Source organism: Lissotriton helveticus, chromosome 11, assembly GCF_964261635.1.
Source record: "Lissotriton helveticus chromosome 11, aLisHel1.1, whole genome shotgun sequence".
Taxonomy (NCBI): Eukaryota; Metazoa; Chordata; class Amphibia; order Caudata; family Salamandridae; genus Lissotriton; species Lissotriton helveticus.
The window spans coordinates 1,046,214,818-1,046,228,784 of NC_136072.1; the positions used below are offsets into that span (position 1 = coordinate 1,046,214,818).

Below are 13,967 nucleotides of genomic sequence, written 5' to 3' on the forward strand. Positions count from 1 at the left end.
CAGGCGGTGAAACGGGAGCGACATCTCACACCCACTATGGACGACATAGTGGCGGACCTCAACGGAGCCAAGTGGTTTACGAAACTCAACCTCAATGCTGGCTACCACCAGCTGGAAGTCCACCCGGAGTGCAGGAACATCACAACGTTCTCCACGCACGTGGGGCTGTGAAGGTACAAGAGGCTGAGCTTCGGGGTATCGACGGCCGCTGAAGTGTTCCAGAACGCCATTCGAGAAAGACTGTCAGGGCTACAAGGTGTCATCAATCTGAGTGACGATATCCTGGTGTTCTCGAAGACGCTGGAGGAATACCACATGCACCTCAGAATCACCCTTCAACGACGTGCAGACATCCGGCTAACCTTCATAGAGCCAAATTCTTATTCTATCAAGAGTTGGTGGAGTTTTTCAGCTACAACTTCTCGCAAGATGGCCTCCAGGTCCACCCATACAAGGCTGCAGCTATACGCTCTGCCCCGAGGCCAACGTCGCCCTCTGAGGTCCGCAGTTTCCTGGGCATGGTCACTTATTGTGGCCACGTCATCATGAACTTGGCGTCGCACTCAGAACCTCTCCAGAATCTCAAAAAATCTGCAAGACCATTGGAATGGACCACGAGAGAAGACATTACGTTCCATGCCGTCAAAGAAGTACTCATGGACAAAAAGGTCATGGCATACTTCTAACCCAGCAGACCCACTGAAGTAGTGGTAGACGCCAGTCCGGTGGGGCTAGGGGCCATCCTTCTCCAAGAAACAACAGCCAAAGAATGGGTCTCGGTGGCCTACACCACCAGAGCCCCGACGGAGACCGAAATGTGATATGATCAGATAGAGCGATAAGCACTGGCCATCAAGTGGGCATGTCACCACTTCCACCTTTATCTCTAAGGCAGTGGTTCCCAAACTGTGCGCCGCAGCACCCCGGTGCGCCGTAATGAGGTGCCAGGGGCGCCGCGCACACTTGGGTGACCAATCAGCCTTAAATTTCAAGGAGTGTCCGTACACCTTTTGTTTGTCATTTTGGCCATCACAGGGAGCAGCGCTGCTCCCTGTGAGAGGCCTCAGCCCCTTGATGCTGGCGCCTCGCACTCCTCCTCGAGCACAAGCGCAGCCCCACCCGCCCATTGTCATTCTGTATGGGGGTAATTGCCACATACAGAATGTCAATGGGGCAGTCTGGGGGTGTGACAGCATGTGGCGGCAGCCCCCTGCCTCAGTGTACAGCAGGGCATTCTGTATGATAAAAGGTAAAACGCCCATGCTGCAACGGTAGAAAACAGTTAATTTAAAGAAGGATGTAAAACAACTTAAAAAGAACCGGTTATAGTTCTTTCATTGTCTCCTCATTTTAGAACTGAAGTATTTTCAATATTGTATTGAACAAAGCCATGGTTGCTGCTTTTTTATTTTAAGGAACTAGCAACCATTGACAAAGCCAATAGTCCTGGCTTGTTGTTGGTGTAATGATACTTGCTGTATTATATATCTGGATGCAAGGACAGAAACAACATAATACCAGTCGGGCGCAACACTATGCTAAGCGCAGATTTTTACCTAAGCTGTTTTAAACTGCGCTCTTAATTACATCCAACACCCCTTTGAAGAGACCCCCCAGTTTTTTACACAACTTGAAGCCCTGGAAACAACACCATGTCACAGTCACCTCACATCCTGGCACTGTGCATCATGCATGACTCATCACTTCTAAGTTTTCAGATTGCCTATGTGCAGGGGCATAGTGAACCCTCCCCCACCCCTTGCTTTAGGAACTACAGCAAGGTGAAGTTCTTGATGGGCCTCTTCTGTCTGCAACCCTGCAGACAAAGGCTCAGCTCATAATGTGAAAAGGTGGGTGAGTAAATAAGTGAAGGAATGTGTGAATGGCTGGATGGATTACTTAACGGATGAATGGATGAATGAAAGAGTGAATGGATAGATAATGAAAGAATGGATGAGTGGAAGTATGGATGAGAGAAAAGGTAAATAGATGGATGTATGGGTGGAAGGGTAGATGGATGGGTAAAAGGGTGGATGGGTGAGTGAAAGGATGGATGGATGAGCGAAAGGGCAGCTGATGGGCGAGTGAATTGGTGGATGGGTGTGTGAAAGGATGGATCGATGAATGAAAGGGTAGATGATGTGCAAGTGAATGGGTGGATGGATGCATTGATAAGTGAAATGGTGAATGGATGGATGAGTGAAAGGGTGAATGTAAGGATTGATGAGTGAGTGAAAGGGGGTAGATGGACAAAAGGATGGATAGATGAGTGAAGTGAAAGGGTGGATGGAAGAGAACGGATGGCTGGATGAGTGAACGGATGGCTGGATGAGTGAAAAGATCGATGAGTAATAGGATCAATGGATGGATTCATGAATGGATGAGTAGATGGGTGGGTAGATGGATGGATAAGTGAAAGGGGTATGAGAGAGAAAGGGAGGATGAATGACTGAAATGGTGAATGGGTGGAAGGATAAATGACTGGGCGGATGGATGAGTAAGTGAATGGGTGGATGGATGAGTAAGTGAATGGATGGCTGGGTGGAAGAGTGGATGGATGGATGACTGTACAGATGGATGGGGTGACAGGGTGGGTAGATGAATAATGGATGGATGAGTGAAGAAGTGAAAGTGTGGATGGATCAGGATGGATGGATGAGTGAAAGGATGAATGGATGGATGAGTAGATGGGTGGGTGGGTGGATAAGTGAAAGGGGGATGGAGAGAGAAAGGGAGAATGAATGACTGAAAGGGTGAATCGTTGGAAGAATAAGTGACTTTGTGAATGGATTGCACGACCACCTCTGACGTGTCTGTAAAATGTACCTTTTGTCCCGAAGTTTTGTCCTGAATTTTGACCTTTTGTCCTGAATTTTTGTCCTGAATTTAGTCCCTTTGTCCTGAATTTTTACACTCACTGTCCTGAATTTGCACCTATGCCAGTTGGTCACCCTAGTGCACACGATTTGGGAAATTGCAGTCGCAGCGTAGGGGGGAGTGTAGGGGGGAGTCCTTGCTGATGTGAGATGAGGTATTTTGCCTGCCCAATACAAACGTCTTAATACGTTTATTTAAAGTACAGGACGCATTTGTGTGGACTGTAAGTGGCAGCCAAAGTGATTGCCAGTGGATGAGATTAATAATTCAAGCATTCCAACCATTATAATACCTTCATTGCGTCCCAATTACTTTAAGGAAGACAACAGGAAGTACATACCCCCCACCCACCGGTAAAAAAATGGTGGGGAGCCACGGCCAACTGCCGATTAGGTCAAGGGAGCCACAGGTTAAAAAAGTTTGGGAACCACTGCTCTAAGGGCAGGAGTTCCGCGTGGTAATGGAGCACAAACCATGAATCCCTCTTTTCGCTGGCACCACACGACTGGTATCCCCACGGATTGAGTACAACTGCAAGCCTATCGCTTCAAAGCGATCTTTTGCCCTGGCATTAACAACCCGGCTGAATCTTTATCGCGGCACCCCGCCAAGATTGCCTCGATGGGACAGCCCACACATGAGCACCACACCGAGGAATTTGTCCGGATGATTTCCCAGGAAGCATACCCGAAAGCGCTCACGCTTGAAGACATCGGAAGTACCACCGCGGCCGATGAGGGTCTGTCTCAGGTTAAGAAAACACTGACTGACCGGAGCTGGCAACACTTCCTCGATGGGGCTCGGGCCCTAACAGAAGATGAAAGAATATCACGCCATCAACAGTGGAGGGCCCGCAGTGAGCTAAGTGAAGGGGTGCATGGGCTAATCCTGCACGTTACCACTATAGTGATCCCTCGGAACCTCCAGAAGAGGGTAGTCGACCTGGCACACCAGGGGCATCAGGGGATAGTCAAGACAACGGCCCGTCTTCGGAACAAAGTATGGTTCCTGGGTATGGACACCATGGTTGAAGAAACCATCCGCACCTGCCATTCGTGCAACATCACCAGCAATTACCCCGCTCCTCATCCAGTCATCACGGAGGCCTCATGCCCTGAGCCGTGGACCCAAGTCTGCATCGACTTTGGATCGTTCCCAGATGGGCGAAGCACACTCGTCCTCATTGACTCTCTTCCTCATAGACTCCCACTGCGAATTTCCTGTGGTGGAGGTAGTGTCATCGACAGCATTTCCCTAAGTCAAAGCCACCCTAGACCGCATCTTCAGGATGATGGTACTCCAGAAAGAAGTCAAATCAGATAATGGGCCGCTCTTCCAAGGAAGAGAAATCCAGGAGTACATGGCAACCCATGCCATCCAACATCGTAAAATCACACTGCAGTGGCCGCAGGTGAATGGGGAGGTAGAACGTTTCATCCGGACCCCAAACCAGGCTCTACGGACTGGGTTCAAGAAAGGGGAAGACTCAGAACAATGCCTACACCAATTCATGAGTGCATATCGCCAGACACCGCACTGCACGACACAGGGTGCTTCTTCACACCTGCTGTTCAGGAACGCTCCTCGAGACAGCATTCCCATTGATCCATCATGGGGTCCACCTGATCTAGATAAAGCAACCGCACAAGCCAGGAGATACCACTGGAGTCAAGCTATCCTGGTTGAAGACGGCTGATAGCCAGAAACCGGTCCTAGGATGCTTGATTCCGGTCCAGGAAAGACATGGTTTGGCAGTTCGGGCTGGACTGTTCCCATGAGGCACAGGGTCAAGGCTGATTTGCATATGACCATGTCTGAACTGGGGTGGTGTGGAGTGCAAAAAAACAATGGATTTAGGCCCAGATCTCTGTACTGGGGTGAATGTATGACATTGTTCTGCATTCTGTCCATCAACTGTTGTTTTTGCATATAATCAGTGTAACAGCACAATGGTTGAATTGTTCATCTCCTTCACAATTCTAATAATGCTGATTACTCTGCTATTGATCATTGCAGCGTATACATTTTACACAAGAATCATATTGCATCAATAAATGATTGAAATGCCAATTCAAGAATTTATTTGGTCTCCCTTTGGGCATGCACGAGTTACTAATCAAAGGGACTGAACTGTTTCCACGATTTCCTAGGGGAGTAAAAGTTGTCATATTCCGAGGTTGCACATAGCCTCCGGTACCTTGTAAGGTTTAGAGGTCCAGAGGGTACACTGTGAGCTAGCCAGGACTAAGGCCAACATATCCTGAAGGTGTGCATGGAGTTAGTCTCACACAGTTTTGACGTTTATGTTGTCCAAACGTTTACTGGTACTGTATGAACCGTACAACAGTTGAGAATTATGTTTGAGTAAAACAAACTGGGAAATTACAATGAGGTACTAAAACAAAGAAGGATTTTGTGTACAGAAATAAGTAGTGTTTCGTGCAATCATTTCACGTCCATGAAGAAGGGGCGTGTCTGCCCCGAAACGCGTCGGACTTCTGTTTTAAAGTCTGGAGGGAGGCTGTGTGATCGATTGGGGCACAAAAAGCTGGATGGTTTGGTGCGCCGTGGGCAGCCCTCCTGAAGCGCTTGGCGCATTGCTGACTCACATTTTCTCCGGTCTGCCATGACCGTGGGAGGGGCTCCACCTCGCCAGTCGCCTGTAGCAATACAGACGACAAGGACTGGAGCAAAGATACAAATCTTTGCTTGTACAGCGCGACGCATCACTGAAGAAACATGATCTCATGGCCCACCCCCCACCTCGAACAAATGAGGAAATACAAACCAGATGACTAATTGAGAAACCTTTGCACAACCTACTCAAGGGATAACTGTACACTCACCGCTAAAGACTACAGCTACCAGGTTTCCTGTGAAGCACAGCGTGATGAGCCACGCCCACTCAGGGCGGCCCCGCCTCAAATAAAATGCATTTGAAGCGCAGTGGTGAGTGTTTCGTGCAATCATTTCACGTCCATGAAGAAGGGGCGTGTCTGCCCCGAAACGCGTCGGACTTCTGTTTTAAAGTCTGGAGGGAGGCTGTGTGATCGATTGGGGCACAAAAAGCTGGATGGTTTGGTGCGCCGTGGGCAGCCCTCCTGAAGCGCTTGGCGCATTGCTGACTCACATTTTCTCCGGTCTGCCATGACCGTGGGAGGGGCTCCACCTCGCCAGTCGCCTGTAGCAATACAGACGACAAGGACTGGAGCAAAGATACAAATCTTTGCTTGTACAGCGCGACGCATCACTGAAGAAACATGATCTCATGGCCCACCCCCCACCTCGAACAAATGAGGAAATACAAACCAGATGACTAATTGAGAAACCTTTGCACAACCTACTCAAGGGATAACTGTACACTCACCGCTAAAGACTACAGCTACCAGGTTTCCTGTGAAGCACAGCGTGATGAGCCACGCCCACTCAGGGCGGCCCCGCCTCAAATAAAATGCATTTGAAGCGCAGTGGTGAGTGTTTCGTGCAATCATTTCACGTCCATGAAGAAGGGGCGTGTCTACCCCGAAACGCGTCGGACTTCTGTTTTAAAGTCTGGAGGGAGGCTGTGTGATCGATTGGGGCACAAAAAGCTGGATGGTTTGGTGCGCCGTGGGCAGCCCTCCTGAAGCGCTTGGCGCATTGCTGACTCACATTTTCTCCGGTCTGCCATGACCGTGGGAGGGGCTCCACCTCGCCAGTCGCCTGTAGCAATACAGACGACAAGGACTGGAGCAAAGATACAAATCTTTGCTTGTACAGCGCGACGCATCACTGAAGAAACATGATCTCATGGCCCACCCCCCACCTCGAACAAATGAGGAAATACAAACCAGATGACTAATTGAGAAACCTTTGCACAACCTACTCAAGGGATAACTGTACACTCACCGCTAAAGACTACAGCTACCAGGTTTCCTGTGAAGCACAGCGTGATGAGCCACGCCCACTCAGGGCGGCCCCGCCTCAAATAAAATGCATTTGAAGCGCAGTGGTGAGTGTTTCGTGCAATCATTTCACGTCCATGAAGAAGGGGCGTGTCTGCCCCGAAACGCGTCGGACTTCTGTTTTAAAGTCTGGAGGGAGGCTGTGTGATCGATTGGGGCACAAAAAGCTGGATGGTTTGGTGCGCCGTGGGCAGCCCTCCTGAAGCGCTTGGCGCATTGCTGACTCTCAGAAATAAGTAATTAACAAGCAGTTGGCTTGAAATCATTTATACACTAGACTTAAATGTTTTAACCCAGGTGTACTTATGAAGGTTCTGCGGAAATCACAGGTCCAAGTCAACCAATGAAACTGAAAATAATGTACAAAGAAAGCCATGGCTTTAAAATAACATATTTATTTAGTGATTAGAATGTTACGGTGGCATCAAAGCTCTAAAAATCCCCTGTTCTAATTACACTATTATATGGCACCCAATCAATCAACCTTGGACGGATGAAAAGCTCTATATGCCCATCCCAGATTCACCCAATTAAGCAAAGGGCTGCAGCAGGCTTCAACACTTCTAAAAAACTTCAACCCACTCAGCTATTGTAACAGCAAAAACAAAAAATTAAGGAAAATACTTTTCAAAAGTAAATCTCTCTAGCAGAAATACGTCTTGAAAGTTGGATGCAAAAATTCTAAAAACAAAATATGCAGATTTTTTTGTATGGTGGACTCTTAGAAATATCTACCAAAAAAGACCTGCTTTCCAAACTACACTTCGTACTTTTAACATTAGGGAGTGTGTTACTCACAGTTCACACTAGCTGTGTACTGCCAATAAGAGGTTTTGCCTAACTTGCATTAGACACTGAAATGTACTTCCCTACAAATGGGCTAGACAAAACATGCCCAGTACCTTCATCTTCCACAGGGACCAGCCTGCTAAGAAACCTCCAAACATGGCTTAATTTCAGTGGGTGCTCTCCAGGACTCAGCCCAAGAGCTCATTTTAGAGCAGCAAGACTTATCAAGGTGCCTATGTTCATGACTGTTCTGGGTGTGCAATTGCAGGATAGCTGTACGTTTCGCCTGAAAGAATGGCTGGTGAACAGCATTACTAACTGCAACGGATACGCACAATGACTTTTATTTCAAGAATGGCACTCTTCTCACAAAAAAGCTCAGCGAAAAATGGCAGACCGATATGGGAGACTTGGATGAGACAGACTGGCAGGAAGCACTCGGGTCCCCACGAGAAGTGGCGATATCCTCAAAGCTGAGATTAGTACAGCTTAAAGTACTCCATAGAAGCTAATACACAAGAGTAACCCTACATAAGATAGGGAAGACTGATAGCTAACTCTGCTTAAGAAAATGCAGGGCAGTCAGCACATTTTATCATACGTTATGGGAATGCCCAGAGATAACGCTATATTGAGGAGCAATTATGCACACAATTACACAAGTTAGCAGGGGTACCGTGCCACCGGAACCCAAGAGATGTCTCTTGAAACTTTGGGAACCGACAGATCTCAATCACACGACTCAAGACTGGGTGACACTGGGCATGGCGATAGCCAAACGCAACATTGCCAAACACTGGGGAGCACAAGCTACTCTGATGAACAGGGAGTGATATAATGATATGGATGGAGCTATGGTGGCAGAGAAGGCAGTATACATACATAGAGGGTGCCCTAAGAAGTGGGAGCGAATATGGGGAAAGTGGAGCAACTTCATAGGGAATATCTGTACGCTACCTCCTGATGAACCCGTAATAGACACCAGTTGATAAAGGGTGAGGAAAAGTGTTAATCAGTTAACCACATATCTGTGTAATATATGTGTATGCCTGCCGGAGGAGGTAGTTTGTAGTGTGAAGCATGGATCTGTATGCACGTATTCTGTAACCAAACTATTGCAAGTTATGTATGTATCCAATAAAAAGAATTTTAAAAAAAGAATGCCACTCTTCTGCGATTGTGGCACATTTGGCCACTCCTAAACACTGCCATGCTCCCACGTAGGGAGAACCTTTAGCTTGCCTACCAGTGGCTCATTCGAGCCAGTCTGAACCAGGCCAGAACTATAATTCTAATGTGCTGCCAGCTGCACCACTCAGCCATGTGAGACCCATAGAGGGGTCTGACACTAGCGTGCCAGCTTTAGGTCTGGGTTTTGAACACCAGCTACAACAAACAAGGCCTCTCACTTTAACCCATATTATTTCCAAACATTTCTGGCAGTTTGATTTCCTTTCATAAATATTGGACTAAAAAAAAATAGAATGCAGAGAAAAATAGCACCAGTCAAGCTACTCACCAAAAACCTCACCAGATATGGAACAACTCAAGGTAAAACTGTGTATAAATGTTAAATGCTGCTCAATTTAAAGAAATGGTAAAATACAATGTACGTATTGGTATTTCCATAGTGTTGTACAAACCTATTCAAGGATCAGTGGCGCGCTGTACATGGAAGTAGGGTTAACACAGGACCTCTGGAAGACAAGGGACAGAATGAAAGGGAGTTGTATTGACGATTTCAGCGGACGATACAAGCAGTGCGCTGCTCCATGAACCACCTCCTTGGAGATTATATATATATATATATATATATATATATATATATATATATATATATATATATATATATATATATATATATATATATATATATATATATATATATATGTTTTCTTCCAAATATCCAATCTGAAGCGATAGAAGAATAGTGGACCCAAGGAGTTCTTCGTGCCAAAAGTATTTATTTTACAGCACCCAGCATCGCCGCCATGACGCGTTATATATATATGTGCGCCATTATTTGAAGTATGATTTTGGACATATATATATGTATCCACACAAAGGTTGCCCTCAATAGGAAAAAGCCTCATGGGTGGATAGAAACCTTTTAATGAAGGTGCAGTAGGCATGACGAACAGCTTGAAGCCATAAGATAAAACCTGACGCGTTTCGGGCTCACACGCCCTTGGTCACAGGTACAGCCAAGAAACAACGAACAGAGTTGCAGTTCCTTGTTTAAATTGTATGCGTGTCCCGCTCACATTGGGCCTCTAAGCATTCTGGTATTTGGGATCCTGCATAGTTTCACCACGGTGGGTCTCCGCATTGTTCCCAAATTAAAGCCAACATTACATTCCCAGTGGATTGGCATCATTCAGTCCACCTGCTCTCTGCCATTATCGTAGCCTTCATTGAAGAAACCACCTGTCCTAACAGACACGTAAATGCTGTCATCTGGTCCGGGAAACGGCCTTTACAACGAAGCCGTTTCCACGAAATCTTTAACCACGCATGCAGTACAACGCATGCGTGGTTACCACTAATGCCTTTACCACGCATGCCTTTACTACGATGTTTGTAGTAAAGGCATATGTGGTAAAGGTAAAAAAAAAAGGGGGGGGGTTTGGGGGGTCTCCCCCCAAATAAAACAACTCACCAGAAGTCACGTCGGCATCAGAGTCGTTTAAGAGAAATCGGGAAAAAATGCTGTTTTTTCTTAACGAGGTATGACGTCACCACGCAAGTAGTCGAGGAAAAGTTTATGCGTGGTAAACGAATTCCGTTGTGACGCATGCGTGGTAAAGGCATGCGTTGCAACGGAATTCGTTTTATCGTCATATATTCATCTGGTCCGCGGTCAAGCAGCAGGTAAGTCTTTTTATTCTATTTTTAAAACCCAATCCTAAGCCTCCCCCGCCTCCTCTGCCCTACCACTTTACTATAGCAGCAGCCACTTCTGCTGCCACCAGAGTTTAATCCAGGCCAGCATGCCTCTGCCTTTGCTAAGTCCAAAAGGCTTCTTTAAGGCATGCATAGTGCTCATTTTAGGGAGGGCTCTTTGGGTCTGGAATGTTGTTTTGGGGGTTGTGCCAGTCCAGCAAAAAAGGTTTCCATCAATTATAAGACAGTCTTATAAGGTCTCCGACTTGTTCCTCGACTTCTGCCAGCTTTCTTAAGGGATCCAGCCTAAAAAGGCAGCCTTGTGGTAGTGTCTGGAGGGTCTGTGCTAAGAAGCTGTAAGTGCTGCTCTGGCCTAGTGTGGGAACATGAACTGTGCCAATGGAATGCAATCAACTCCAAACCATCACTTATGATGACAGGGAGAGAGGTCGCTCGTGGATTATGCAATGTAGGAGTTTGGAAAAGCACAGCTACGATGACAAAAAGTAGCTGGGATGAGTTGCAGACATGGAATACAGTTCTATGTATGTCATTTGAATGCTAACAACTTACCCTACAAGTGCAGACAGTAAAACGGAATTGACGTAGACCTGACTAAGTAAATCAAGTGGTAAGATAGGATATTAAAACTCTAGTTCAAATATAAGACCTAAACGCATTGTACCAAAGGAATAGGAGGTTCTGATAAAGCAGTAATTCCCTTACATCTGGGCTTTGCAGGAAAATAATGACAACTCACAACCCCACTGTCAAATGGCACTTCAGTTACAGACACAGACCTTATGCTGGTTTATGTTAAATCGGGATTTGTTCTCAGTGGCGTAAGGCAAGGCTACCTTCTTGCTCCTGTCTCATTCTGTTTATATATTAACAGCCTCCCCGCTGATTTCTATGTAGATCTTAAAAGATTTTCCCGGACAGGGCGGCGAGCATGTATCCCTCCTTCTTTTTGCAGAAAAGGAGACCTTTTTTAAGTAAGACCCTGTTGTTTGCTGAACAGATTTGCAAATTTCGGCACAGAAAGAGGATTGAGGAGGCAAGCGTTTTATTGTTTAAACAGGCACAGTAGAAATGCATTGAGAAAGGTTAAATTCTCTGTTGTTTGGAATAACCCAGAATTCTCTATTTAAAAGAAAATCACTTTCATTAAAAATCCTTTGTCGAAAGAGGAATAACATAATTTAATCATCTGTTGAAGGTTTGCAGATTTGAAGATTGCCTGAACTCTGCAAATCTCTCAACCTAAAACAGATGGAGCAAAGGAACTAAAATGGAGTAAAACAGCGTTTATGATATTCCTGAATTCCAAATGGACAGACCTGCTGAACAATAAATGTGTCTGGGCCTTTGGAAGAATTTTCAAAGGCTGAGTTGCTCTATGAAAAGTACCCATTTTGTAAAATGAAATTGGACAAAAAACAATTAACATTTTCTCACACAGCCACATAAATTGGAAAGTTGAATTAGCAATTAAAATCACTGAACAAGAATTGGATAATTTATTTTCCGACATCCCAAAATTTCAAATCTACATGCAAGGAAGATTTAATAAAATATATGCTTCAGACTACACTGGGCTTTCTTTAAAATGAATAAACTTCAACTACTCAACTCCAACATAAGATAGAAATGGAAAAGAAGATACAGGCACATGTAAAAGTGATGATGCCATGAGAAACAAGCATTGATAACGCCAACAGGTCTCACCATTGAGACCTATTGGCTTTGCTAATGACATTTGAGATGCTGACATGTGAAGCATGTTGTGCAGCATGTCCACAAGGGAAAAGAGCAAAAAAAATGGTGCAGCATTTTATAGGTGTGTTCATGGGTAATTATGCATGAATGCCTTCAATAGGATGTGGGCACTATGTTTTTACATGTACTGATCCGAGATGGATCAGTAAATAAATAAAAAGTAGAGTGAAAGTGCTTTTTTTAAGGCGGAGGGACAAGCAGTTACTGGTTCTGCTCCCCGTCCCAGCAAGCAATATCTAAAAAAACAGATAGTGGGCATGGGGTGGGTGCAAGTGGCAGGGAACAGGATGGCGAGGAAGCAACGAGGTGGGCAGGGAGAAGTGAAAAGCAGCTCGCAAGAGAAAGCAGCCCAGGGGCTTAAGGGTAGAAGCAAATGCTCGGGAAAGCACATGCGCGGAAAAGCAACACAGAGCACGCAGGAGGGAAGGGGTTTGGTGGGGGAGAATCACATGAAGGAGACGCAACATGGAGCACAAGACAGGTATTTGGCGGGGAGAATCACACAAAGGAGAGAGATTAAATAATTAATTAATTGTGGGTTTCAAAGCGCTAGAACCGACTCCCGAAGGAGTATCTCTGCGCTGTAGACCGCTGGGGAACCCGTCCTGGCTTTCCCTGTGAGATGGCCTCTACTGGGTATCTCCAAGGTGAAACCAGGCATCCCCGGCGTATGTGGGGGGCCATTGTGGAGATGAGGCAAGCTAATGCCCAGAGTTGCCGAGTGTGATCCCTGGTTAGAGTAGGCACCGAGGCGAGAATTATCGAGTCCGCTGACCCTGGTCCACGACCCTGCCGTGTCGGGGATAGAACCCTGGTCCCGGGCCGTCCTCTGCTTCTGGGTCTGCCGCCTCTAACCAGTGAGCCACACCACCAGATGGCAAATATATGCACTCTCATGGAGTGATTTAGCAAAAAGAAAAGAAGTAGTTCCCTAGGACCAAGCAGTAAAAAGATAGCAGTATAAATATAGCCAATCAGAGATAAGGTAAAGAGGCTCTGCTCCAGGGGAGGGACAAGCACAAGATGGACAAACTAGTACAAGGAAAAATATTGAATAGGAAGCAAGCAAATGAGAGTTACAATAAACCCAACCAATGGTAATGGGCTGGTTATAATCCCCTTTAAGTTCTTGGGAAGAACACAGTAGGTCTTAGCAACCAGAAAGCTTGAGACACCAAACTAGCCATTCAAGAGACAGTAATTCTTTCAATCACAAGCACACTATTTCTTTAACCGTATGAACAAATTCAAAGAATTTTTTTTTTAATATTGTATATATTTAACTGTATATTTTAATACCAATGCGCCCTTTTTTGTTCTATGTAACTTACCTTATGTTGATCTGTAGTTTCCAAGTTCCACCTTCTGGACTGCAAGAAGTAGGTCTACGAGCTCTCATTAATGGTCTGCTTCAGCAGTTGTTCATGAGTTCCGTTACTTGCTGGTCACACTCTGTCTGTGGGCACATAATTTTGGAATAAGCTAAGTTGATGAACTACTCGTTTGGAGCTCTTCCTCTTAACAATGTCTGATAACCAGTCCTAGACTACATGGGGAAGGGTGGTACAGAGGTGGCATGCCCCCTAGATTTTAGGTGCATTGCCTCTTTAATTTATAATTTGCATACAGAGTTACTGAAGTGGACCAATGGATAGTCTGAGTGTAAGAAAGACAATGACCCAATTGGATACAAAG

The 13,967-nt window shown here is 45.8% G+C and overlaps 1 protein-coding gene across 7 annotated transcripts in view; it reads right to left on the reverse strand.

Annotated features, from left to right (window-relative positions):
• Positions 1-13,967, reverse strand: part of CAMKK2 (calcium/calmodulin dependent protein kinase kinase 2) — a 315,788-nt gene that overhangs the window by 202,198 nt on the left and 99,623 nt on the right. For 2 of the 7 annotated variants that reach the window (XM_078667507.1, XM_078667509.1), the window contains exon 2: positions 13,604-13,728. The exons of 3 other annotated variants lie outside the window; for them this stretch is intronic. The gene's annotated coding sequence lies outside the window, so the exon portion shown is untranslated. Of the gene's footprint in view, positions 1-13,603; positions 13,733-13,967 lie in introns of those variants that run through there. 2 more of the 7 variants (XM_078667506.1, XM_078667504.1) reach the window with 1 other exon arrangement.